Source organism: Schistocerca serialis, chromosome 8, assembly GCF_023864345.2.
Source record: "Schistocerca serialis cubense isolate TAMUIC-IGC-003099 chromosome 8, iqSchSeri2.2, whole genome shotgun sequence".
NCBI classification, from domain to species: Eukaryota; Metazoa; Arthropoda; class Insecta; order Orthoptera; family Acrididae; genus Schistocerca; species Schistocerca serialis.
Window position 1 is genome coordinate 216627729 of NC_064645.1, and position 25559 is coordinate 216653287.

At 44.4% G+C, this 25559-nt stretch overlaps 1 long non-coding RNA gene across 1 annotated transcript; it reads left to right on the plus strand.

Moving 5' to 3' along the window:
* The first annotated feature begins 16166 nt into the window (after positions 1 to 16166).
* Positions 16167 to 23477, plus strand: LOC126416715 (uncharacterized). Its single transcript, XR_007575505.1, has 2 exons — positions 16167 to 16297; positions 23016 to 23477. It is a non-coding gene; the product is annotated as an uncharacterized LOC126416715 (long non-coding RNA).
* The last annotated feature ends 2082 nt before the right edge of the window (positions 23478 to 25559 follow it).

Consider the following 25559-nt stretch of genomic DNA (forward strand, 5'->3'; position numbering starts at 1 on the left):
CAGCAACAGATGACGTGGTATTAACATCTTGTTCTGTTTAACAGGACAAAAAATTATCTGAAGCGGGGCATGGGTGTCCGAAACCTTCCACGATGTGAATGAACAGCACCAATAAAACGTGCTCCTGGTATGTTACACGGGCCAGGGAAGTAAGGCGACGGTTGTACAAAAAATGGTTCAAATGGCTTTAAGCACTATGGGACTTAACATCTGAGGTCATCAGTCCCCTAGAACTTAGAACTACGTAAACCTAACCAACCTACGGACATCACACACTTCCATGCCCGAGGCAGGATTCGAACCTGCGACCGTAGCAGGCGTACGGTTCCGGACTGAAGCGCCTAGAACCGCTCGGCCCCAGCGGCCGGCTCGACGGTTTTACAGCACCTTTTAATGGAAGCACATGATTAATATTTCTTTCTGAAGGCGAAAGCGGAAACATTTACCTGCACAAACGTGCATACATTAATCAGAAAGACACAGTTCCTCACATTCACGAAACGACTAAAGCCAGTACGTCTGATACCAAATGCTCACCTGAAAAAGTAGAACGTGCTTGAGCGGTCAGATGTGTACATGGTAACAAAAGTGTAGGTCTTGTATACGACATGAAAAATTGCTTTTTCTATCCTAGTATATCTAAATTTTTACATTTAGGTGTTTATTTTACATTGCTTTGCCAAAGTACACCCTTTTGTAAGAATGCTCACTTCATAAGTCTTGTTGGAGTCAGCTCCTGTTGATGTTCACTCCTCGTTAACGAAATGAATTTGAGTTTTTCAATCGCTCGTGTTCTGCAAAACACAGTGTATTTATTTTTTATTGTTAACCTTTTTTAATTTTCCGCTCACCAGGAACTGCATTAATTGTGAAGATGGAATTGTATAATGAAGATTATACACTGACAGAACATTATGATCACTGCCCACCGCGACGGGGTAACAAAAGTATGTATGCGGAGCAGAACGGACGGGGGATTAGCCGGCCGGAGTGGCCGTGCGGTTCTGGGCGCTACAGTCTGGAGCAGAGCGACCGCTCCGGTCGCAGGTTCGAATCCTGCCTCGGGCATGGATTTGTGTGATGTCCTTAGGTTAGTAAGGTTTAATTAAGGTTTAAGTTCGAGGGGACTTATGACCACAGCAGTTGAGTCCCATAGTGCTCAGAGCCATTTGAACCATTTTGAGTACCTCGAAAACGGCGAAGATGGTCGAATGTTCACTTGTCACTGTCGTGAACATCTGCGTAGAGAGGTAGGACAGTAAAATTACCCCAAGTCGCTAAATGGTTGGACGTCCATGACGCTTCACTTGGGGTTCGGAGGCTTGTCTGCTCTGTAAAGTAGAATAGATGTAATCTGTGGCATCTCTGCCAAAAGAGCACAATGCTGGTTCACGCACAAGTGTTTCGGTGCTCACTATTCATCGTACATTGTTGAACATGGAGCTCCCCAGCAGACCACCTCTACGTGTTCACATGTTGCCCCAACGACATCGTCAATTACGATTGCAGTGGGCACGCTACCATCGGTATCCGACCATCGATCAATGGAAACGTGTCGGCTCTTAGGTTGAATGACATGTTTGCTGCACTATGTCGATGGTCGTCTCCACAAACGCCGCCCGAGGTCATGTGCGGTTGGAAACGTGCAGCATGTCACGGACGTTGGCCGGTGGGACCAGTATTATGCTATGGGGAACATTCTCCTGCGCTTCCACGGGTCCTTTGGTAGTAATCGAAGGCACGCTGACAGCTGCGAACCACTTACATCCCTTCATGCTTGATACCTTTCCCGACAGCGATGTGTCTTTCAGAAATATAATTATCCGTGTCTCGGAACCAGAACCGTGCTACAGTGGTTTGAGGGGCATTATAGTGAACTCACGCCGATGTCTCGAAGGCCTAATTCGCCTGATGCAGATCGTATGGAAGCCATCAGGGTCGCGATCGGGCGCCATCAGCGCGTACCGTTATTTACCCAATTACATGACCTGTGCTTAGACGTCTAATACTACATACCTCCACAAACCTACCAACGAACTGTCGGATCCCTGATTCGCAGAATCAGTGATGTATTTTGTGCCAAAGACGGACAAATAAGCTATTAAGCAGGTAAGTGGCCATAATGTTTTGGCTCATCAGTGTTCGTTAGTGTCGAAACATGACTGGGAAAACAAAAGAAAAAACACTGTGTCTTGTAGGAGTCTTAGAACTTCATATTTTGTGAACGTCATATCCAACTCGCAAAGACGGAAAAATCCCAAAAGAGCTTGCAATCCCAGCAAGATGAATAAATGTAATTACATTTTTACTCCACAATAAGTCGCCGGAAAACACGGGTCTCTTATACCAAAATACCCAGAAATTATCCTGAACAACATCCGAAATATTCTTTCTGCATAGGAACAACAGATGGGTGAAGTCTTTACCTGCGCTTCCTGGGACCTTGCGGAGACTGCACACAAGTCACATTTTTGGAGCTCTTTTTTTTAAATTTTATTTTAGACTCGCAGCCACATGTGTGGGTAAGACTGTGCACAAGGAACGTGTGTGGTTAGGGCCCCATTTAACGGGTGGTAACCTTAGGGGTGGGAACGGCTGGGGCGGAAGCGAGCCACCTGAAACCTGCGGGCGAGGGGATTCCTTGCCCGCCCGCGACGTTAACACAGCCGAGGCAACTTTGGGGGCGTCCTCCCAAACTGTCCTGCAGTCTCCGGCAGTCGACGTCTTCGGTAATGCCGTAGTCACCAGTGCATTACATAACTGAAAAAAGACTGCATCGACATCGTTTCTTGATGTGGCCCTCAGTTCGATGACTGGTTTACACTAGCTCTCCATTCTTCTCTATATTGTGCAAGCCTCTTTATCTCCGAATAACTACTACAACTTACTTTCCTCTGAATCTGCTTACAGGATTCGTCTCTTGGTCTCCCTGTACAAAATTTTTTTTTCTACTAGTCAGGTTGTGTCGCAATTTCTTTTTTTTTCCCCAATTCTATTCAGTACCTCCTCATTAGTTAGGCGATCTACGCATTAGATATAAAGGATCGATATAAGCGTACCATAGATTTCTTCACATTGCTTTTCAATACGAAACGGGAAACTAAGAACTGTCAACATAATCTTGTATCATTATTGCTTTTCAATACGAAACGGGAAACTAAGAACTGTCAACATAATCTTGTATCATTAGGAAACCTACAGTGTAAGGTGAAAATACTTTGACAAAGCACACTGCCAACCAAGTAACTTGCAACATAAAAAAAACTGGACAAGTGCAAGTGGGACTCACACTCCGAGGTACTGTTCAAACTTAATTATGTATAAAGCATAGATAGCTCATCTATAGATTGTGATGAGTGAGTCTGCCAGTATCGAAATGTGTGACATAAATGGTCGTATCATTGACTGCATTGACTTAGAATTTCAGTAAGCATTCTGGAGCACACGATCGGTATAAAATACCAAAAATCAAATAAAAAAAACCGTCTCGATCACGTTTTTAGATTTTTTATTTGTTAGCAACCGGTTTCGGAACTTTCCTCAGACCATCTTCAGGCTTTTGACGGCCGTTGATGCTGCAAGTGACGGAAGACGGACCGAGATTCTTGGAAGTAAGGTGACAATCTTACTGCAGTTGGTATTTTCATCATTAATATACATTTATTGTATCGTTGAGGTTGACTTTAGTAAATTTGTCATTTGCTAGAAATACTTGATCTGCTTCTTTTTTATTGAAGAGACTAGCGTGTACAGGTTGTTTCAGGATGAAGTATTAAGGGACAGGTTCCTTACACCAAAACATGAAAAAAGTGAAGTAAACATGGGCTCTAAAATGCATACTTTAATAAGAGTTACAACCACTTGTGCATCTTGCTACAGTGAATCATCACTTGTACTGAAAAAAAAAAACTCGTAGCTCTCAAAGTATGCATTTATGGTCCATGTTTACTGGACTTTATTTTGTTTTGGTTCATACTATCTCCTCGGAATATATGAAGAGCAAAGAACTTGCTGTGAAAGTGATGTGGTTCACAGTATCGAAGATGAAGACGTGTTCATAGTTCTTAAGACACGCATTTTATAGCACATATTTACTGGACCTCTTTTCTTGTTTTGGTGTAAGAAAGCTGTCCCCAAATTTTTAAAACGTCATTTTCAAACATCCTATATATGCATATCAGAAAAACACCTAAGATTGTCGCCTCTACTCGTTTCCATCGCCAACCACAAGCCTGATACTGACAGTGTGCAGTGTGTAGGGAGTACGTACACAGATTACCTGCCATGGACCGAGAGGATAAGAGCAGTAGCCGCAGCGGAGAAATCAGCGCCGGGGGAACGTGCTCTAGTTCGCTAGGCCGTTGGGTAACTAGGCGGACTCCGGTCTACCTTCACCCGACTTGAAATGGCAAGTAAGCCTACACGGCTAAGTGCAGAGAACTCCCGAGGGCCGCAGAAAACCTGGATTTGCGGGAATGTATTTACGTCGTGGAAGCGATTCCGTTTCTTTCCCAACATGCGATCAGGCTTCCCTTCTCGAAAGCCCGCCCCAGCCTGCGTCGCAAATGAGACAAGAGAAATGGCTTTCTTCGGATAGAGCTGACTGATTTAATGGATACTCTCAGAAGGAATGAGACCGCGCAGTCGGTTCGCCTTAAAATCCTTGAGCCGTGGCGCTGAAATCCTTTTCCTTTGTCCCGTTACTGCAGCTGCCCTCTCCTTGACTTGGATCCCTACAGAGTGCGTTTCAGCATCAGAGCGACGAATTTTCAAGCCAACTCTCATATCGGCACCGACAAACCCGTTTCAGCTGCTGACTCCACAACGTTGCGCGCGTATTTTTTATTGATGCAATGCCTCCTTTGGCCAAATGAATTTTGTTTCGAGGAGACCACGTTTTGCATATAATAGTGTCCTGGCTAGAAATGTGTTAAACCGATAAAACACAGAGCACACATACTTAAAGGTGACTTATGTATCAATGAAATGAAAATAAAAAGGGGATTATTCCACGATAGCTATCGACCTCGGAGTCTTCTTTCGTGTGTCGAACTGTTAGAAATTTTGTCGAAAACTGATACGCTGAAATTGTAGCTGTGCTGAAAAAGCAGCATCATCAACCAGCCACTGTAAACAACGCTGTTTATTGACTAAAATAGCGCCGTAACCGCATTAGAAACGACACTTCATCGGCAGCAGCTTTCATGCTTTTAATTGCACTGTAGCGGCCGCCAAGAAAATCAGTACCTCATCTCACCGTCTTACAGTGTTGCCAGCTAGACGAGTACCTGGCGTTTCCCGCATTTGTGTTTGTGACAATTCTATTAGTCCATTGCTCTGTCTGTCTCCTTCTCCCCCTCTCCACCACCCCCCTCTCCTACACCTCCCATTCTCTGTCTATCTCCTCATGCCCTCTCTCTCTGTTCATCTCCTACTCCCCACTGACTCTCTCTGTCCATCTGATCCTTCCCCTTCTATTTCCTGCTCCTCCTCTTTGTCCACCTACTCCTCCTCCTATGTCTGTTCAGTTGCACTGTAGCGGCCGCCAAGAAAATCAGTACCTCAAGTTCATCTCACTGTCTTACAGTGTTGCCAGCTAGACGAGCACCTGGCGTTTCCCGCATTTGTGTTTATGACAATTCTATTAGTCCATTTCTCTGTTTGTCTCCTTCTCCCCTCCCCCCTCCTCCCTCCTCTCCTACACCTCCCATTTTCTGTCCATCTCCTCATGCCCTCTCTCTGTTCATCTGCTACTCCCCGCTGACTCTCTCTGTCATTCTGATCCTTCCCCTTCTACTTCCTACTCCTCCTCTTTGCCCACCTCCGCCTATCTCTGTTACTTTCTCTTCGTCCGTCTCCGCCCCCCTCTCTCTGACCATTCTTCTCACTCATCTCTCTGCCCATCTCCTCTATCCTCCCTCTGTACCATCTCTCCCTCCCCCATATCTGTGTCCACCTCCCCCTTACCCGTCTCTGTCTGTCCTCCAAAGTATCGCCCCCAACTCAATAGTAGTTCCCGTAGTATCTCTTTACATAGAGTAAAAAGTAAGATTTGGCTGAAATCGGTCCACACGTTTAGGAGGGATTTACCCGAGGCTTTGCCGCATACGCGCAAGTCACATATATTTCACATATATGTACCATATTTCACATATTTTCACGTATATTTCACCTGCATTTCCAGCGAGTTTCGCTCTGTGGGTTCGTTTACAAGCAGCTCTATAGTTTTACAGATACATTCTGTATTACATGTGGATAATAGAGTTAGTAGTAAAACACTCCGTCTTCAGGCCACGAGTGGCCTACCGGGACCATCCGACCGCCGTGTCATCCTCTGAGGAGGATGCGGATAGGAGGGGCGTGGCGTCAGCACACCGCTCTCCCGGTCGTTGTGATGGTATTCTTGATCGAAACCGCTACTATTCGGTCGAGTAGCTCCTCAATTGGCATCACGAGGCTGAGTGCACCCCGAGAAATGGCAACAGCGCATGGCGGCCTGGATGGCTTAAATTCGGTGATCTCACGGGAACCGGTGTAGCCACTGTAGCAAGGCCGTTGCCTAGAGTTAGTAGTAAAGAAGTAATAAATTAAATCTCCATGTCTGATGCGGCAGCTTTACTGCATGAAGAGCGAAAATGTACTAAACGATAAACTTTTTTCCTTTCGTTATTTTGAGGGGGTTGGAGGACGGGAATATCAGCGAGAAAAGGATTCGAAAAGGTTTCAAATTAACGGACCCTGCGTGTGTAAAGTTTATTGTAAGTCACAGAGTGCTCTCATTCTCAAATACTGGATAAATACAGTCTGGGTAGCTTCCGCGCTGTGAGTTACGCTGCGTTTATAACTTTAATACCTGACTCATTGTGATAAACTTTTGAAGTAAGATCATGCCTCTTAATGAATAGATTATGACAACTTTTGAAATTTTTAAACTGTCTCATTAATTATATGAAATACTGAAACTCAAATTTCTGGTGTCTCAGGAATACATTAACCGTTGCTGCAAAACAGTGGCAAATTCAGGTAAAAATGGAGGTGGATAGCGATCACGAACCGTTCTCTCCAAAGAGAGATCGTAAAGACTGAATCCGGTGATTGTGGACCCGGAGGAGATGCGACTGTCCATCCTAGAGTCCCAAGATCAGTCCTAGACTACGCGAGCTGTGTGAAGAGGGGGCTCGCTCTCTTGGAACACTGTACCATGCAACGGATCTGATCAGCCAAAATGGTCACATAATTTTTAGCAGTAACACAATCTTGAAAAATAACTAGGGGGCCAATGGAATATCACGACACAGCTACCCAAATCATCAGCGAACCCCCGCACCTTTTTCACTCCTGGGACGTACACTAGGTCAGAAGTTTCAAGTAATGTACAAAAAGACTCATCCAACGAAATTATGTCCTTCCATTGCTCCATGGTCCAGGTTTTACGGATTCAGCACCACGTTTTCCTGTGACGGGTATTTCATTAGTTTTGGAATTGCAGCTCGCCTTGCATTCCCTACTTCTGGTGCTCCCTTCACGGTGTTGGTGCTGACAGGGTGCGAAATTCAGTTGTGTAGTGTCGTCTACAGCTGTCGTCCCTCATTTTTTACCACTATTTTCTTGAATCGACTGTCACGATCGCTCAGCACACACTTTCGTCTACGATGTGAATTTGCGAATGATTTTTGCCCACTTTCCCTGTATTCGATATAAATCTTCGATAAGGTAACTCTCGAAACACCAAAGACTTTAACTTGGTCACGGTAGCCCTCATCATACGATTCACATATTCCCGACATAATGCGCTCCCAGCCACACTGTTCTGACCACAACTGACACTTGCAATGAATTAAAGAAATTGCAATATTTTGCAATGAATGACCTATTTTCTAAAAAAGTGCTAATGGTAGAGACATGCAGTTTTCACAGTATACCAAGTGTGTGATTCTACACATATGGAACTAGAATGATCAAAATATCCTTAGTTGTTTTGTTTTTATGTTCATTTATTTACAAAATGAAAATTCTGTCAAGAATTGAATGTTTGGGAAAAAAACATAACATGCTCCACAATACAATTTTAGTAATAATATGCAGAAAGGTGCATTCAATAATTATGGAAAATTGTAAGTTGGTATCTCAAAAAGTTTCTAAGATAATAGATCACAAAATTCGATAATTTAACTTTGGCGGCATAGGACATACAATGTCCCCTTAATATGAATTGTTTGTATGTTGTCTAGCTATGCGAGAACAGCTTCCTAGGCACCCTATAAGAGACGAGTGGGCAGGACCTCACAAATTGTAACAGGAAAATTGCGGTCTAGGCATTAAAAGCTTTTTACTTCAGAATTTTTTAATTTAATAAACTACATTACGACAGCCTTCTTCTCCCTGAGACTGTCAAGCTTTACTAATCTGCATTTATGTTCAAGTACGCACTGCCTGCGGTGTTTCCACATTTTTCTCCAACCCCCGTTATGTGTGCGTCACAGACAAATACAACCATTCAAATATACCGTAATCCGGATAAAGATGATTGTATGATCGTCGAAATGCGTGGTGGTATTTGAAATAAAAGTAATGGAGAGTGCAGCAGTATAGTAATAACTGCTTCTATCTAATCAGATGCAGCCCTTAACAGGCAATTCACCACGGACAACATATTTGTTAGACGGTGTTATTCAGGTAGTTAGAATGTAAATACAACCACGGCATAATAGTGGCGTCTTTTAACATGTCAGCGTGTGTCTGCTGAGAACAGAGAATACTACGGTACATAGACGAAAAGTACGGACTGCTGTGTGTTCCTGCTGAACACAAGGCAACCGAGCGACCCTTCGCCGACTAGGAGAGGGCAGACATGTCGTAGCAGTTGGGGAAAGGTCAACGAGGTGGATGAGCGGCGAACAATGGCAATGTGCGCGCCGGACACTAAATGTGGTCGCCGATGGGAGAAACTCGCAAGACAGAGGTTCGCCTCGCTCGTAGAACACGATGTTAGGAGAAAATACACGCCGGCGAGGGGGCAGGACTCGTAAGGTTGGGCGCAGGGAGCGCAGAGCTGTGGACTACACGCGCGCCCCTAGCGGTCGCCCGTGGCAGCGGGCGAGGGATTGTTGGCGGTAACAACAGCGGCCGAGCGGTCGCTACAAGGCAGCCTTTGTCGACCACTGTTATCGACTGCCCAGGCCCTGGCGGCGGCGTCCGGCGCTCCGCCGAAAGGGGAGCCAATCTACACTGCTGAAATACGCACGCAGTGGGATCTCACAAACATCTTGCTGGCTTCCGTTCTGCTGCTGCTGCTTCTCTGCCTTTGGTGGCCGGCATCTGAAACGGTCAGTTCACAATAATTGCCAGTCTTATTCTGGACACAAGCTAAAATAGTAAATGGAGAAAGGCTGTGATCTGGCTTCCCTCCATTATTAATTTGTACATAGAAAAGCCAATGAAGGAATTCTCTGAGACTAGCAGTACGAAGATAACAGGTAATGGATAAGGTTGCAGGTGTAAGCTCAGCATGACCACAGCAGTTGCAAGTCGTTCCGTGAAGTGTACTGTCAGCTGGACTAGAGGATGCAGGCTGCAGGTGTATTTTTAGACCTGACAGAAGCATTCTACACGGTAAACCATAACATATTTCATGATCATGCAACTATCCATAGATCTCCTAGCCACATATCCGCTGAGTCGTGAGCAGTGCACTAAACCGACATATAAACTACTGTAGATTATAAAATTGTAACCTTTCAATCCGCAAGTTAAACAGTAATACAGGGTGTACCTCAGGGCTTAATCCTTGGACCTTTACTTACATACGAGGGCGTGCTAAAAATTAATGCTTTTGAATCTTTTGTGTGAAAACTCTTAAAACTTTTTAAATAACATTAACATTCTATAGGGTGGGTGAGAAGTCTCTCCCTTGTTTTTAATGTCCATAACTTTTGTAATTATTATTATTAATAAACGTTCTTGTGTTTTGTTACAGGGTTCCCTCTTACGGTGAACGGCGAGGTAGCAGGAAAGTTGACTTTACAAGACAGAGCCCAGGTCGCTTCGTGGATTGAAGTGTGGCGATCTGTAGCCCTTGCTCAGTGATGGTAGTGAGGTGTTCATGGCCTTCATGCCACACTTGATGCTAAAACCATTGTCAGACCAAGCTAATGACAGCTGAGTAAGTTATGGATAAACCACGTGGGCGAACTTCGGTGGTGCGACCTCTAGATGTCCTAGTGAGGGACATCTTCACGTGTAGTCCTGATAAAACAACACGCGAGGCAGCTCGTGAGACTGGAATCAGCAGGCACACGGTACGTTTTGTGTTAAAGAAGGACCTGATCTGGAAAACACATTATGTTCAGGAGTTACCGATGGAGGACTGTGACAAGCGGATGGAATACCAGGAAATCATGATGTCGTGGCATAAAGATTGGCCGGATTTATTCAATACAATAACATTATTCGGAGCAATGAGGCAGTGTTTCCCGTGGGAAATTCATCACTCGACATTACTGCCATTACTGCGCGGGAACAAATCCAGGAACGACAACTGGAAAATCGCCAAGTCGGCCAAAATTGACAGTCTGATTCGATTTGACCGTTATCGTCTCATTGGTCCGCTCGTATTGTGAGACACGATAAACAGCGACCGCTATCCCCAGATGCTAATGAGTTCGTGTGGCCACTAATATCACAATGAGACCATGTTTTGGATAATCATTTTGCCAACATCGTTCGTGACTGGCTGGACGAACACTTTCCAGGACGTTGGCTGCGACGGTGGGGACCCCATAAATGGTCTTCGAGAAGTCCCGACCTCACCCCTTGTAACTTCTGCTTCTGGGGTTGGGCTAAAGAAGAGGCGTACCGTTAAAACACACGCACTCTAGGCAAATTACCGGAAAGGATCATAGTTGTCCCTGAAAATGTACTTGTGACTTTCCTGCAAAAATCACTTGATGAAATTCCTACACGTTTACGTCGATTGGTCGACAACGCACATGTGGAGCTGTAGTCGTACACATTCACATGGTCCTGAGAACCAACTACAACTTGTTCTGTGCCTAATTTTTCATTAATAAAAAAATTAAATAATTTAAAAGTAGGGAGGAACTTCTCGCCTACCCCGTACGCCTTTATTCTTCATGTCTATATATTTAATTCTCAACACAGTAACCCTGGCGATGAGCACAGTTCTTCCTCCGCAACAGACCACTTCGTTAATACCGTCACGGTAGAAGTTTTGACTCTGTTGACGGAGCAAAAACCTCATCTCTGCTTGCACCGCTTCATCACTATCACAGAACGAAGTCCTCGAAGATGTTCTGTAAGTTTTAGAAACAGGTGGAAGTCGAATGGTGCGGGACGAGACTGTATGCAGGATGATCGAAGATAGCGAACCAAATGCGTCGCATTGTTGCAAATGTCTTATCGCTTGTGTGTTGTCTGGCATTGTCATGCTGAATAAAGGCCAGGCAAAAGAGGAAAGCTTCATGACATTGCGTGATTGGGCAGAAATGTATACGAGCTACAGAAAAATGTTATACATCTGGCGATGTCAAGCCGTACGACACTGCCACATACTTGCATAGTACTAAATCTGGCAAGGGCAAGCTTTGCTGATCCGCGGACCTGATTCGCGTACTTAGCTCGCGGGCTACCTCGGCACGTCACGTGACGCTAAAGCAGCGCTCTTAGTGCATTTAGTCATAACTACAGCGTCCATGACTTTAATGTTTATGTGGTAATACACCGATAAAAGTGGTGCCCCTTTACTGACACGGTAAGCCAGCAAATAACGCCTCAAAACACTCGTATTTGAGAGTACATTCATCTTACGTTGACCGTATCTTCGAGTGTTTACATTTATTTATGTGTCATGAATAGTATTCTTTACTTTCCTACTGTCTTCAAATCTACTGCCGCAAAATTCTGCAGTGCCTCTATCTCTTTCTGCCATGAATTTCTTCCTTGGGCCGGACTGAAACCATGCCTCCTACCCATTTGCTCCTCCGGACCTCCACGCCGATTTTAAATAAAGTTAGTTTATGACACATTCCTGGGGTAGCCCTTCAGTAACTCCATATAGAACTGTTTAACTGCTTTGATGTAAGTAGTTGACACGCCACCATTCTTCATACTTGTCCACATGTGGTTTTGTAGTACAATATAATATGCCTTCTGCAAGTCCACGAAGTCTGAATGGGGGTCTATCCCTCTGGCAATTTTCTCTTTTAGATTCCGTAATGTGAATATCCCCTCAATACATGAGCGCCCTTGTCTAAAATCATTCTGTTCTTCAGATACTGAATCTCAATCTTTTTTATTTTTGTACGATAAATTTTCGGTGGTGGGACATCCATAACTGTTATATGTAATGTTCATGATTTAAACATCTGTTTCAGCTATACTGTTATGTATTGACTGAAATCATTCACTAAAAGGTTTCAGGAACTCTGCCGCTCCATCTTCAGGTGTATCTGTAAATGGTAAATCGAAGTGTCCACGTCAAAATCAACTTACAAGCTAACACATCTGCCGTACGTGGCACTTTAGATCGAACACTCAGTGTGGATATTCACTCTGACGTCAAAGACTTCAGTCAAAAAATTTGTGGATGTTCTATGAGGTTTCGGGATTGCAGCCGGATCATGTTGACTTCTTGCCACAAGATTTCGGCTGGCAGCCTTCCAGCCATCTTCAGGTGAGTGACGGATATTAAGTACGCTGGGGAACTTCAAGAATGACTGCTGTTGTCGCCTTAATTGTGAACAATTGTTTTAAGGTTCTCCTGTATGATCTTGCTAGTGATGGCATCACACTTACGGCTCTGTAATTTCCACAGTCCTACCTGTCCTCCATGTCTGGAATGACGGAGAGAGATACTGCACAGTACACTCAGGTTATGACCACTGTTGTTTTGTCTTCCTGGTTAAATCAGATCAAACAAAGAAAACAAGCCTTCTCGCTTCAATGTGAAACACTATAGGCTATTCTTCTTTTGCGGACAGATCCCCATCCTCGTTTAGGGCGAGGGGAGTGAAATAAGAAGAAACTGGACAAGCACGAGCGCGACTTGTGCTTCGGGGAGTTTCGTGCAAAAGTTCATCTATACGTTTTGGTGAGTGAGTTCGCATCAAAATATGTTACCTAAGTTGCTGTATCTTTTGACTGTTTTGACGTAGAGTCTTAAATATTTTTATACCTCTAATGCACGGTAGACCGAAACTACAATCGTCCAGCTATAACTGTGGGTCCTTTGAGTGCTCTGGAAGATGCCTCGCTGGTACTACAACTTACGAAATATTAGTTCACTTTATTACAGGAATGAATAAAAAGATTTACGTAACTCGGTAAAATCCTTTGCCGCAGGAGAGCTGTCACTGACTACTAAAGCATCGGTAGATGCATACAATCACAAACTGTTCCCTTGAAGTACAGTGTTCAACATTTATAAAATTACATTTCCTTCTGTTACCTGAATAACTCTTTAGTCCTAGTCTATGATGTTAACTACTTCAGCTGAAGTCACGAACTGGGGTAGAGCACTTGTGTGCTCGGTTCTACACTGAAAAGCCAAAGACACTGGTACACCTGCCTAGTATCGTATAGCGCCCCCGGGAGCACGCAGAAGTGTCGCAACACGACTTGGCATGGAGTCGACTAATTTCTGAAGTAGTGTTGGAGGGATCTGACACCGTGAATAAACCCGTAAGAGTACGAGGGGGTGGAGATTTCTTCTGAAGAGTGCGTTGCAAGGCATCCCAGATATGTTCATGTCTGGGTAGTTTGGCGGCTAGCGGAAGTGTTTAAGCTCAGAAGAGTGTTCTGGAGCCATTCTGTAGCAATTCTGGAAGTGTGGGGTGTCGCGTTTTCCTGCTGGAATCGCCAAGTCCGTCGGAATGCTGAATGGACATGAATGCATACAGGTGATCAGACAGGATGCTTACGCACGTGGCACCTGTCAGAGTCGTGTCTAAACATTTCACTCCGACTGCACACGCCCCACACCATTAAAGAGCCTCCACCAGCTTTAACAGTCCCCTGCCGACGTGCGGGGTCCATGGATTCATGAGGTTGTCTCCATACCCGTACACGTCCATCCTCTCGATATAATCTGAAACGAGACTCGTCCAACTAGGCAGTATGTTTCCAGTCATCAACAGTCCGATGTCGGTGCTGACGTACCCAGGCGAGGCGTAAAGCTTTGTGTCTTGCAGTCATTAAGAGTACTTGAGCGGGCCTTCGGCTCCGAAAGCCCATATCGATGATGTTACGTTGCATGGTTCGGACGCTGACACTTGTCGATGGCCCAGCATTGGGATCTGCAGCAATTTTCGGAAGGGTTGCACTTCCGTCACGTTGAACGATTCTCTTCAGTCGTCGTTCTTACTGTTCTTGCAAGATTTTTCTGCGGCCACAGCGGTGTCGGAGACTTGATGTTTTACCAGATTCCTGATACTCACTGCACATTCGTGATATGTTCGTAGGGCAAAATGCTCGTCAGTACCCACCTCATCGCTACCTCGGATATGCTGTGTCCCGTCGCTCATGCGCCAACTATAGCATCACGTTTAAACCATCTTAAATATTGATAACATATCATTTTAGCAGCAGTAAACGATCTAACATCTGCGCCAGACACTTCTTGTCCTATATAGGCGTTGCCGACCGCAGCGCCGTATTCTGCCCTTTTCCATATCGCTATTTGAATACGCATGCCTATATCAGTTTCTTGCTAGATCAAGTACATGTAATTTTCATGGCTGGCTCTGAGCACTATGGGACTGCTGTGGTCATCAGTCCCCTAGAAATTAGAACTACTTAAACCTAACTAACCTAAGGACATCACACACATCCATGCCCGAGGCAAGATTCGAACCTGCGATGGTAGCGGTGGCGTGGTTTCAGACTGTAGCGCCTAGAACCGCACGGCCACTCCGACTGGCCTGTAATTTTCATCATTAGGAATCCTCCAACTGTTGCAATACAACTTGAAAAATTGCGTTCATATGGAAAATAAAAATAATCCGGCTCTTCATTTAAACTAAGATGGCAGAAAGAACTTGGTTACAAAAATAGCCGATTGTGCGTCGCAGAGAGATTTCCTACTACGCTCTGGAAAGAGTCGGCAACCTGCTCACCTAAATAACTCTTTAGTCCTAGTCTATGATGTTTACTGCTTCAGCTGAAGTCACTAATTGTGCTCGCTTCTACACTGAAGAGGCAAAGAAACTGGTACACCTGCCTAATATCGTTTAGGGTCCCCGCGAGCACGCAGAAGTGTCGCAGCACGACGTGGCGTGGACTCGACTAGTCTGAAGTAGCGCTGCAGGTCCAGTATAGCTGCCGATATCTCATTCTGCGTGTGTGGGAGAGAGAGAGAGAGAGAGAGAGAGAGAGAGAGAGAGAGAGAGAGGAGGGCGGGGGTAGGAAGAGACTCTAGCAAACAGTTCCACTCAGTTTAATTCAGCCTAGATGTTAGATCGTTTACTGCTGCTACAATGGTATGTTATCAATATTTGAGAGGGTTTAAACGTGATGCTACAGTTAGCGCATGAGTGATGGGACGCAGCATCATTGTATATTGACCTCCGTGCGAGGGCGCTGCCGTGCTGAGAGACAGCCTCTCCTATTTGCCGTTGCAGACTGCAGCGAGACACCGCCAATGCCTGTGGTTCCGAAGTACGTTGCCAACTTGGTGTGGCACCGCGATGCCTGGACGATGCCACACTTAACATCTGACATAAATTTCAACTTGACATGTCTTCCCATTCTTGAGACAAAGGGGTCTCAAAGACGGGCAACAAAAGGACCACATAAGGGATCGACTTTCACCGATTAAGGTACGGAAGCCTAGAAAGTGTCATGAAGAGAAAAGGACGGTGGGTTTTTATGCAGGAGTACTGGCTCAGCGGCTGTGATCTTTGGGAGAGGGGTGGAGCAGGAGGGGGGGGGGGGGAGGGAGGAGGGAACAGGCGCGCCGCGACACCGGGTGCGCGCCGCGATACGTTCAGAGCCGGAAGCGAACACCGATAGTGGCCGGAAGCCACCCGGCCGCAGAACGGCTGTCGTTCAGGAAGGCGAACGACAATTATTACTAGTGTGGCCGCGACGGCACGGGCCAACGGCCCACTGCGCTGTGCTGCGGCGGGCCGCGCGTGCCTTCCAGGCGGTGTCTGAAATACACTGACGATACCTCATTCTGCGTGCGTGGTGTGTAAGAGAGAGAGAGAGAGAGAGGAGGGCGGGAGCAGGAAGAAGCACTAGCAAACTGTTCCACTCAGTTTCATTCAAAAGTCATGGGGAGGTACGTTATCGCCCCTCTTCCATACGCGAATGGCATACGGGAAGAGTGCTCGTCGGCAAACCTCCGTGTAAGCAGTAATACCACTTTTCGTTGTGGTCATTTCGAGAGAAGTGCACATGTGGGAAGAAGTAATACACTACTGGCCATTAAAATTGCTACACCACGAAAATGACGTGCTACAGAGGCGAAATTTAACCGACAGGAAGAAGATGCTGTGATATGCAAATGATCAGCTGGATCCCAACGGCATCGTATCACTAGCAGTCGAGATGACAGGCATCTTATCCGCATGGCTACAACAGATGTGCAGCCGCCTCTCGATCCCTGAGTCAACAGATGGGGGCGTTTGCAAGACAACAACCATCTGCACGAACAGTCCGACGACGTTTGCAGCAGCATGGACTGTCAGCTCGGAGACCCTTGACGCTGCACCACAGACAGGAGCGCCTCCGATGGTGTACTCAACGACGAACCTGGGTGCACGAATGGCATAACGTCATTTTTTCGGATGAATCCAGGTTCTGTTTACAGCATCATGATGGTCGCATCCGAGTTTGGCGACATCGCGGTGAACGCACATACTGGCGTATCACCCGGCTTGATGGTATGGGGTACCATTGGTTACACGTCTCGGTCACCTCTTGTTCGCATTGACGGCACTTTGAACAGTGGACGTTACATTTCAGATGTGTTACGACCCGTGGCTCTACCCTTCATTCGATCCCTGCGAAACCCTACATTTCAGCAGGATAATGCACGACCACATGTTGCAGGTCCTGTACGGGCCTTTTTGGATACAGAAAATGTTCGACTGCTGCCCTGGCCAGCACGTTCTCCAGATCTCTCACCAATTGAAAACGTGTGGTCAATGGTGGCCGAACATCTGGCTCGTCACAATACGCCAGTCACTACACTTGATGAACTGTGGTATCGAGTTGAAGCTGCATGGGCAGCTGTACCTGTACACGCCATCCAAGCTCTGTTTGACTCAATGCCCAGGCGTATCAAGGCCGTTATTACGGCCAGAGGTGGTTGTTCTGGGTACTGATTTTTCAGGATCTGTGCACCCAAATTGCGTGAAAATGTAATCACATGTCAGTTCTAGTGTAATATATTTTTTACAATGAATACCCTTTTATCATCTGCATTTCTTCTTGGTGTAGGAATTTTAATGGCCAGTAGTGCATGTTGTCGACTCTTTCCAGAGCGTAGTCTCTTGGAATTTCAGTAGTAAATCTCACTGCGACGCACAACCGCATATTTTTGTAATCAAGTTCTTTCTACCATCTTAGTTTAAATGAAGAACCGGATTATTTTTATTTCTATAAGAACGCAATTCTTAAAATTGTATTCCAACAGTTGGAGGACTCCTAATAATGAAAATTACTTGTATTTACTAACGTTGCACTGTCTGTCTGTGCAATGTACAATTTACTGTAAGTTTGTTTCCTACATTCTGATCAGATTAAGGCCATCAGGCCCCTCTCTTACATCGAAATGGGGTTTCACACATGCAGTACTTCTTTTACATCTAAGATACCTCAGAATAACAATAATTTTAACGTGATAAGTAGTAATAAAATTACTTGAGTATCTCTACAGACAATGTGAATAAATAATTAGTACTGACTTAGAGCATATTAAGTTAATACTGGCAGAACTTCTGCTGCTTCCAATAATAATAATAATAATAACAATAATAATAATAAAGCTGGCCGCTGTGGCCGAGCGGTTGTAGGCGCTTCAGTCTGGAACCGCGCGACCGCTACGGTCGCAGGTTCGAATCCTGCGTCGGGCATGGATGTGTGTGATGTCCTTAGGTTAATTTGGTTTAAATAGTTCCAAGTTCTAGGGGACTGATGACCTCAGATGTTAAGTCCCATAATGCTCAGAGCCATTTGAACTATTTGGTTGACCAACTTCTTGATCGGTCTCCTCAACTGCAGTACTCTTACCCACTTTTGTGCCGCCTATGGCACCTTACGATCTCTTTCTTCAAACTCGTGGCTTCGCTCAGTGGTAGGTATACGGCGATCTTTGTGACACTGACTACTGTTCGGAGATCCTGTCACTTCCCTGTCACCGCTTTCGATTAGTTAGATTTACGTAGTTTTAAGTTCTAGGGGACTGATGACCTCATATGTTAAGTCCCATAATGTTCAGAGGCATTTGAAGCAATAATAATAATGACAATAACAATACTAATGATTCTTATCACTGCTGACAGACTGTACCTTTCAATACTGGGTCTGAATCCGTTCATAATGTTTTACTGTTATTTGTAGTACCACTGTTGTTATTAGTTATGTTGTTGTTGTTATTGGCTTTCCGAACGTTTCCGTATAGCATCTCAACACAGGAAATATTTACACAGGAAATGTTACATCACAATTGGTTTTAACAATTCATGGTAGACATTATATTAAGTCGTGCCCTGGTACAGAGTTACACAGGCTCGAAGAACTGATGCGATCAAGGTATACTAAAACTAGTAAACTAGCTGAAAACTGAACAGACGATACACAGTGGTAGTATTCTACAAAATTCCTACTGGTAACACAATAAGAAGTGAGAAATCGCCATTGGTAAAGTGAAGATTAGTTTTTTGCAGCTCTTCATGTTACTCTAACCTGTGCGGGCCCCTTCAATTCCGTATAACTACCGCAACCTACATCCTTTTGAACCTTCTTGTTGTATTCATCTCTTGGTCTCCCTGCGCAATTTTTATCCCCGACAATTCCCTCGAAGACTAACTATATGGTGTTACATTTAAGTAATTTTTATATTGTTGCGCTTCATTCTTCCTTCTTCCCCGACTTCGATATGAGGATGATCTGCTAGTCAGATCGAAACTGGTCGTCATTAATGAGGAAAATAATGACCTAGACGGTGGTTTTCATTCATTACATTAAAATGTAACATTCCACAATCTTTTTGCGGTAGCTGTCATATTTGCATGCTCTCTAGCAGAAATGCACACTGAAACACGATACCGGTTTTCATTCAAGGAATCACTCACGCAGGTCAAAAGTTGTAACTTCACAAAACACAATGTTCATGTTTCAGACGTGTTTGGTTTGCGAAGCAGTCACACCTAAATGGCCGTAATTTGGTCTGCAAACACGGCCGGCGAAAGCAATTACTGGTGACTGTCGGAAGTCTTCTGTAGGAAGTGTTAACATACGTATTCCGCCGAGTGGCAAATGCCGAATATGTGTGTCGCTGAAATATTTCCTTTCTGAGAATCGTGACCGTCTTATTTCTAACATAAAACTCATGCAAACGTCGGTAAAATGAAAACAAATGGACTAATCAAATGAAATTATGTGGTTCCAATAATTTTTCGAATCTCAAACTTCTGTTATGAATAAATGCACACTGAAGCGACAAACTCAAATTTGTATCAAAGCTAGGATTCGAACTCGCGTCTCCTTCTCACTAGGCAGGTGTGGTAACACTATGTCACTCTGACTCAGTGGCTTCGTCCAAGTGCACTACTCAACCTAACACGTCTCCCTCCTCAATCAATATACATCATAGATGTTTAAGACTCGAAAAGGTCTCTGGAACCACACAGTTTCAGTTGATTAAAGAACATGCCTGAGTTTCAGGCAGGCGAGGTGTACTGCCAATTCAGCTGGATGGCCTCTGCTATGCTGTTCGAGTTTCTGAGTGGGTTGAGGGGTGAATGGGAATTCGGATTGAGTAGAGAGGCATGCTAGGTTAGTCCGTGCAGTTGTGCAAAGCCAGGGCGAAGTAGTGGGCATCTGCCTAGCAGGAAATCAGGGTCCGAATCCCCCCCCCCCCCCCCTTGGTACAAATTTTCATTCGTCGCTTCGGTCTGCGTATATACATGACAGCAAGTGGATTCTGTACAAAGTTCTGTCTGTCCTCCATCGGCAAATGATTGGTGGAGTTACAAACAACTATGGATACAGATGTGGAACAGGCCTTCCTCCTTCCGTTTGCGCAGTGCCGGCGGGAAGTGCCGCGCTGTTTACAAGGCGGTATGCGGCCTGCCCCCCCCCCCCCCCCCCCCCAACCAATCATTTCACGGCCGCAGAGCGCTTGAATGCCGTTCAGCTTTCTCCTGTTTCTACAACAGACGGCAAGCGGCCTTGGAGAAATGTTCTTTCCCGTACGTCAGACGAAATTTCACAAACGCAACCTTTCAGAGTCGTAACGGACACGCGGCTCGACCGTTGGTTCCGATAACACCGGACGGACGTCACAGCAGGCGAAACCCGTTGCGTCCTACATCGACTATTTTCGGAACCGATACTTGGTGAATTTCATTACACAACTGCCTTTGCTAGTAGTGCGACACGCATCAAACAGCAACTAGGACAGAGAAATCTAGTTACATGTAAACAAAACAAATGAATGTTAGTCTTCTAATTCGGACAATACGGGAAAAATATTGGGCTAAATGCTTCAAAACAATATTTTTACTGACGAAGTTTCCAACTGAAACAACAACATTAAACAAGTAATAAATTTCTTACAGGATTGTTGTTTGTGATTTTCATCCCGAAGTTATCCACGTTAGTCTTTCCTGTGGGTCTCCCCATCTCCGAATAACTACTGCCACTTACTTGCTTATTACATTCATCCCTTGGTCTCCCTCTGTAGTTTTTTACACCCCACCCCCTTCCCAGCACTTACATGCAATTCCATTCAATACCAAACTGACAGTTCTGACGTCTCAGAATGTGTCTAATCAACTGATAGCTTGTTTTAATCACGTTATGCCATCAGTTACTTTTCCCAATTCGATTCCGTACCTCCTCATTGGTTACATGATCTACCCATCTAATATTCAGTATTTTTCTATAGCACCATATTTCAGAAGCTTCCATTTTCTTGTCTGACTACTTACCAACCATATCGCACTTCTGTACAAGGATAAGCTCCAGACAAATAGTTCCAGAAAAGAAATATGTTTTAGATGTTAAATTTCTCTTTTTCAGAAAAGTCCTTCTGTTGTATAGCCGCCGGCCGGAGTGGCCGTGCGGTTCTAGGCGCTCCAGTCTGGAACCGCGAGACCGCTACGGTCGCAGGTTCGAATCCTGCCTCGGGCATGGATGTTAGGTTTAACTAGTTCTAAGTTCTAGGGGACTAATGACCTCAGAAGTTGAGTCCCATAGTGCTCAGAGCCATTTGAACCATTTTTGTTGTATAGCCGGTCTGCATTTTATATCCTCTATACATCAGTTATTCTGCAGCGCAAACAGTAAAACTTATCTACATCTTCTAGTATTTCATTTCCTCATGTAATTCCCTCAGCATCACCTGATTTAATTCGACTACATTCCATCACCGCTGTTTTGCTGTCGCTGATGCCCATCTTCAACAGATCTTCCACGTCCTTTGCTGTGCCTGACAGAATTACAATATTAATGACAAACGTCAAAGTTCTTATGTTTCTCCCTGAGGTTTAATTCCTTCTCCAAATTTGTCTTTGGATTCCTTTAATGCTCCATCAATGCACAGATTGGATAACACGGGAGATGGGCTGCAACCCTCACTCCTCAACCGCTCCTTATTTTTTATGTCCTTCGATTCTTATAACTACAATCTGGTTTCTGTACAACTTATAGCCTTTCACTCCCGGTATTTTATCTCTGATACCTTCAGAATTTCAGAGCGTTTAATCCAGTCAACGTTGTCAAAAGCTTTTTCTAAATCTACAAACGGTATAAGCATAGGTTTGCCTTGCCAATCATATCTTCTAGAGTCGTAGTACCACTATAGCAAACATATTATAGTTACCAGTTATTCATTTAACAACATGGTGTGTTAGTAAGGACGAATGAGGCCCCTGCCAAAATTGCAACAGATGTACATACAGCAGAATATGCAAACATGATTGACACGGGTACACTATCCTGTCAAAAGCGACGGTATGCATGGACGCGTAAGATTATTTATAAACACTTGAGAATGGCATAACGGATCGAAACCGCGATCGTGGTGAATAAATATGTTTAGTAACACTACAACAGAAAGCTGTTATCCTTCAAAAATACTTACTGCGTGACTGTGGTCGCAAATAAAAGAAAGTAAGTGAGAAAGATACTTCCTCAACCAGATAATAGGAGTATATTTGCGACAAATGACTTTTACAGATTGTTGTGCTCCTACAGGTACGTAATCGACTCGCAAGGTGACCGCACGAACTTCCCCTCACCAAAAAATGGTTCAAATGGCTCTGAGCACTATGGGACTTAACATCTTAGGTCGTAAGTCCTCCAGAACTTAGAACTACTTAAACCTAAGGACATCACACACATCCATGCCCGAGGCAGGATGCGAAGCTGCGACCGTAGCGGTCGCGCGGTTCCAGACTGAAGCGCCTAGAACCGCTCGGCCACACCGGCCGGCCTCCCCTCACCCATCTGATGACTACTGACACGGTGTGTAGGAACGACCAGGACTTCAACTCACATGAACAGGAAGGTGCAACTCCAACCGTTCCCAAGAAAATAGAGATTGAAAATATTAGGCGTGCTTATATATTTTGCACGCTCGCCAATACTCAAAGAAAAAAAAAGAATTATCAGCCTAGCGAGTAAGTTTCATAAGAGCTAGGTCTCTGGATCGTTTCTCGCTGCCAGTATCTTTTTTTTATTCATTCCCACGTAAATCTAACAACAGATTTATTATATCTATGCATATTGTTGGTATTTAATGCGTCATTCACTATTTTCGTCCCCAGACACGTCCTCGATGGTCATCAAGGCACAGTTCGAAGCGTGACAATGAGTTTCCATGCCGCAGACATATCTGGAGACGACCCTGGACAGCTGTGGTATAAAAAACCGGCTGTCGCCTGCTTTACGACCAGACAACCAGTCGTGATGATCTGGGGCGCCATTTGTTTTCACAGCAGAACCCTTTTGATTGTCATCCGCAGAACGACGAACGTTTCTGCTGCTCGTCTTCGTGCTTGGCAAACGCTACGTTGGCCAATAAGGTCGCCGGAATTATGGGAAGCCCTCCAATCAGCTCAGGATTTTGACTATCCATCGCATCGGCAGGACATCCAAGAACTCTGTCAGGCACTGTCAAACCGAATAACTGCTTGCACAAGGGCCAGAGGTGGACCAGCGCGTTATTGACTCGCTCAGTTTGTGAAGCTCTTTCTCGAATAAATAATCCAATTTTTCTGGAACTGTAATCATTTGTTTGTCTGTACATGTACATCACATCTATCGATTTCCATCCCAATCGGATAATTCCTTCGTGGTGCACCGTTTCTTATGTTTTAGAGCGTATGTAAGGATGCCTAAAATTTTCGGACACGATTTTTTAGATTAGATTACATTAGTAGTTGTTCCATAGATCATGAATACGACACTTCGTAATGATATGGAACGTGTCAGGTTAATAAAAGGTGTCTATACAAGATATTACATTACACAAAATATTACATGGCACTTAATATTTTTTTTGGGTGTGGGGGTGGGGAAAATACCCACCTACCATATTCAAAAATTCATCTAATGAGTAGAAGGAGTTGCCATTCAGAAATACTTTTAATTTCCTTTTAAATGCTAATGGCTATCTGTCAGACTTTTTATGCTATTAGGTAAGTGACCAAACACTTTTGTGGCAGCATAATTTACCCCCTTCCGAGCCAAAGTTAGATTTAACCTTGAGTAGTGAAGATCATTCTTTTCCTAGTGTTGTAGCCATGTACACTGCTATTACTTTTGAATTCTTTCGGATTGTTAATAACAAATTTCATAAGTGAATATATATATACTTTACGACGCTACAGTGAAGATCCCTAGCTCTTTAAATAAGTGTCTGCAGGATGATCTTGGATGAGCTCCAGCAATTATTCTGATTACACGCTTTTGTGCAATGAACACTCTTTTACTCAATGATGAGTTACCACAGAATATGATGCCATACGAAAGCAGAGAATGAAAGTAGGCGTGGTAAGCTAATTTACTGAGGCGTATATCGCCAAAATTTGCAGTGACTCTAATAGCCTAAGTAGCTGACCTCAAACGTTTCAGCAGATCTTCAGTGTTATTTTTCCAGTTCCACCCCTCATCAATGCATACACCTTGAAATGTTGAATATTCTACCTTAGCTACCGATTTCTGATCAAATTCTATATTTATGAATGGTGTCATTCCATTTACTGTGTGCGACTGTATAAACTGTGTTTTGTCAAAGTTTAATGAGAGCCCATTTGCAGAGAACCACTTGTAAGTAGGCTGTTTAGGGTTTTATGTTGATAACGCCACGTAGCGCTCTATATGAAAATCACTGACTGTGCTGTGTGAAGTCTATGGCTGGTTGGCATTGTTGAAGTAGTCGCTATTGCAGTGTTGGGCAGTTGGATGTGAACAGCGCGTAGCGTTGCGCAGTTGGAGGTGAGCCGCCAGCAGTGGTGGATGTGAGGAGAGAGGTTGCGGAGTTTTGAGAGAGGATGATCTGGACGTGTGTCCATCAGAGAGAGTAAATTTGTAAGACTGGATGTCATGAACTGATATATATATATATATATATATATATATATATATATATATATATATATATAATGACTTTTGAACACTATTACGGTAAATACATTGTTTGTTCTCTATCAAAATCTTTCATTTGCTAACTATGCTTATCAGTAGTTAGTGCCTTCAGTAGTTAGAATCCCTTATTTAGCTGGCAGTATTGGCGCACGCAGTATTGCAGTAGTTTGAGTAACGAAGATTTTTGTGAGGTAAGTGATTCATGAAAGGTATAGGTTATTGTTAGTCAGGGCCATTCTTTTGTAGGGATTTATGAAAGTCAGATTGCGTTGCGCTAAAAATATTGTGTGTCAGTTTAAGCACAGTCATTTATAATTTTTCTAAGGGGACGTTTCACACTTAATGATTTTCTGAAAAAACATCGTTTACTATTTCATCAGTTAGTTCTTGCCTGTTGGGTGTGATAGCTATATTTGTATCATCGGCAACTGTTGAGGGCTGAACGACCGCTACGATCGCAGGTTCGAATCCTGCCTCGGGCATGGATGTGTGTGATGTCCTTAGGTTAGTTAGGTTTAAGTAGTTCTAAGTTCTAGGGGACTGATGACCTCAGATGTTCCATAGTGCTCTTCCTGTTGAGTTGAGGTCCTGGTCGCGTTCTGCATACCCTGTCAACACGAATCAACTCGGTTAGTGTCCCCTTGTGCGTGTGTCTACAGTGTGTGCAGACAGCAGGAGCGTCTGATGTGGAGCTGAAGGCTTCTCTTTAACTGCTCAAGGCC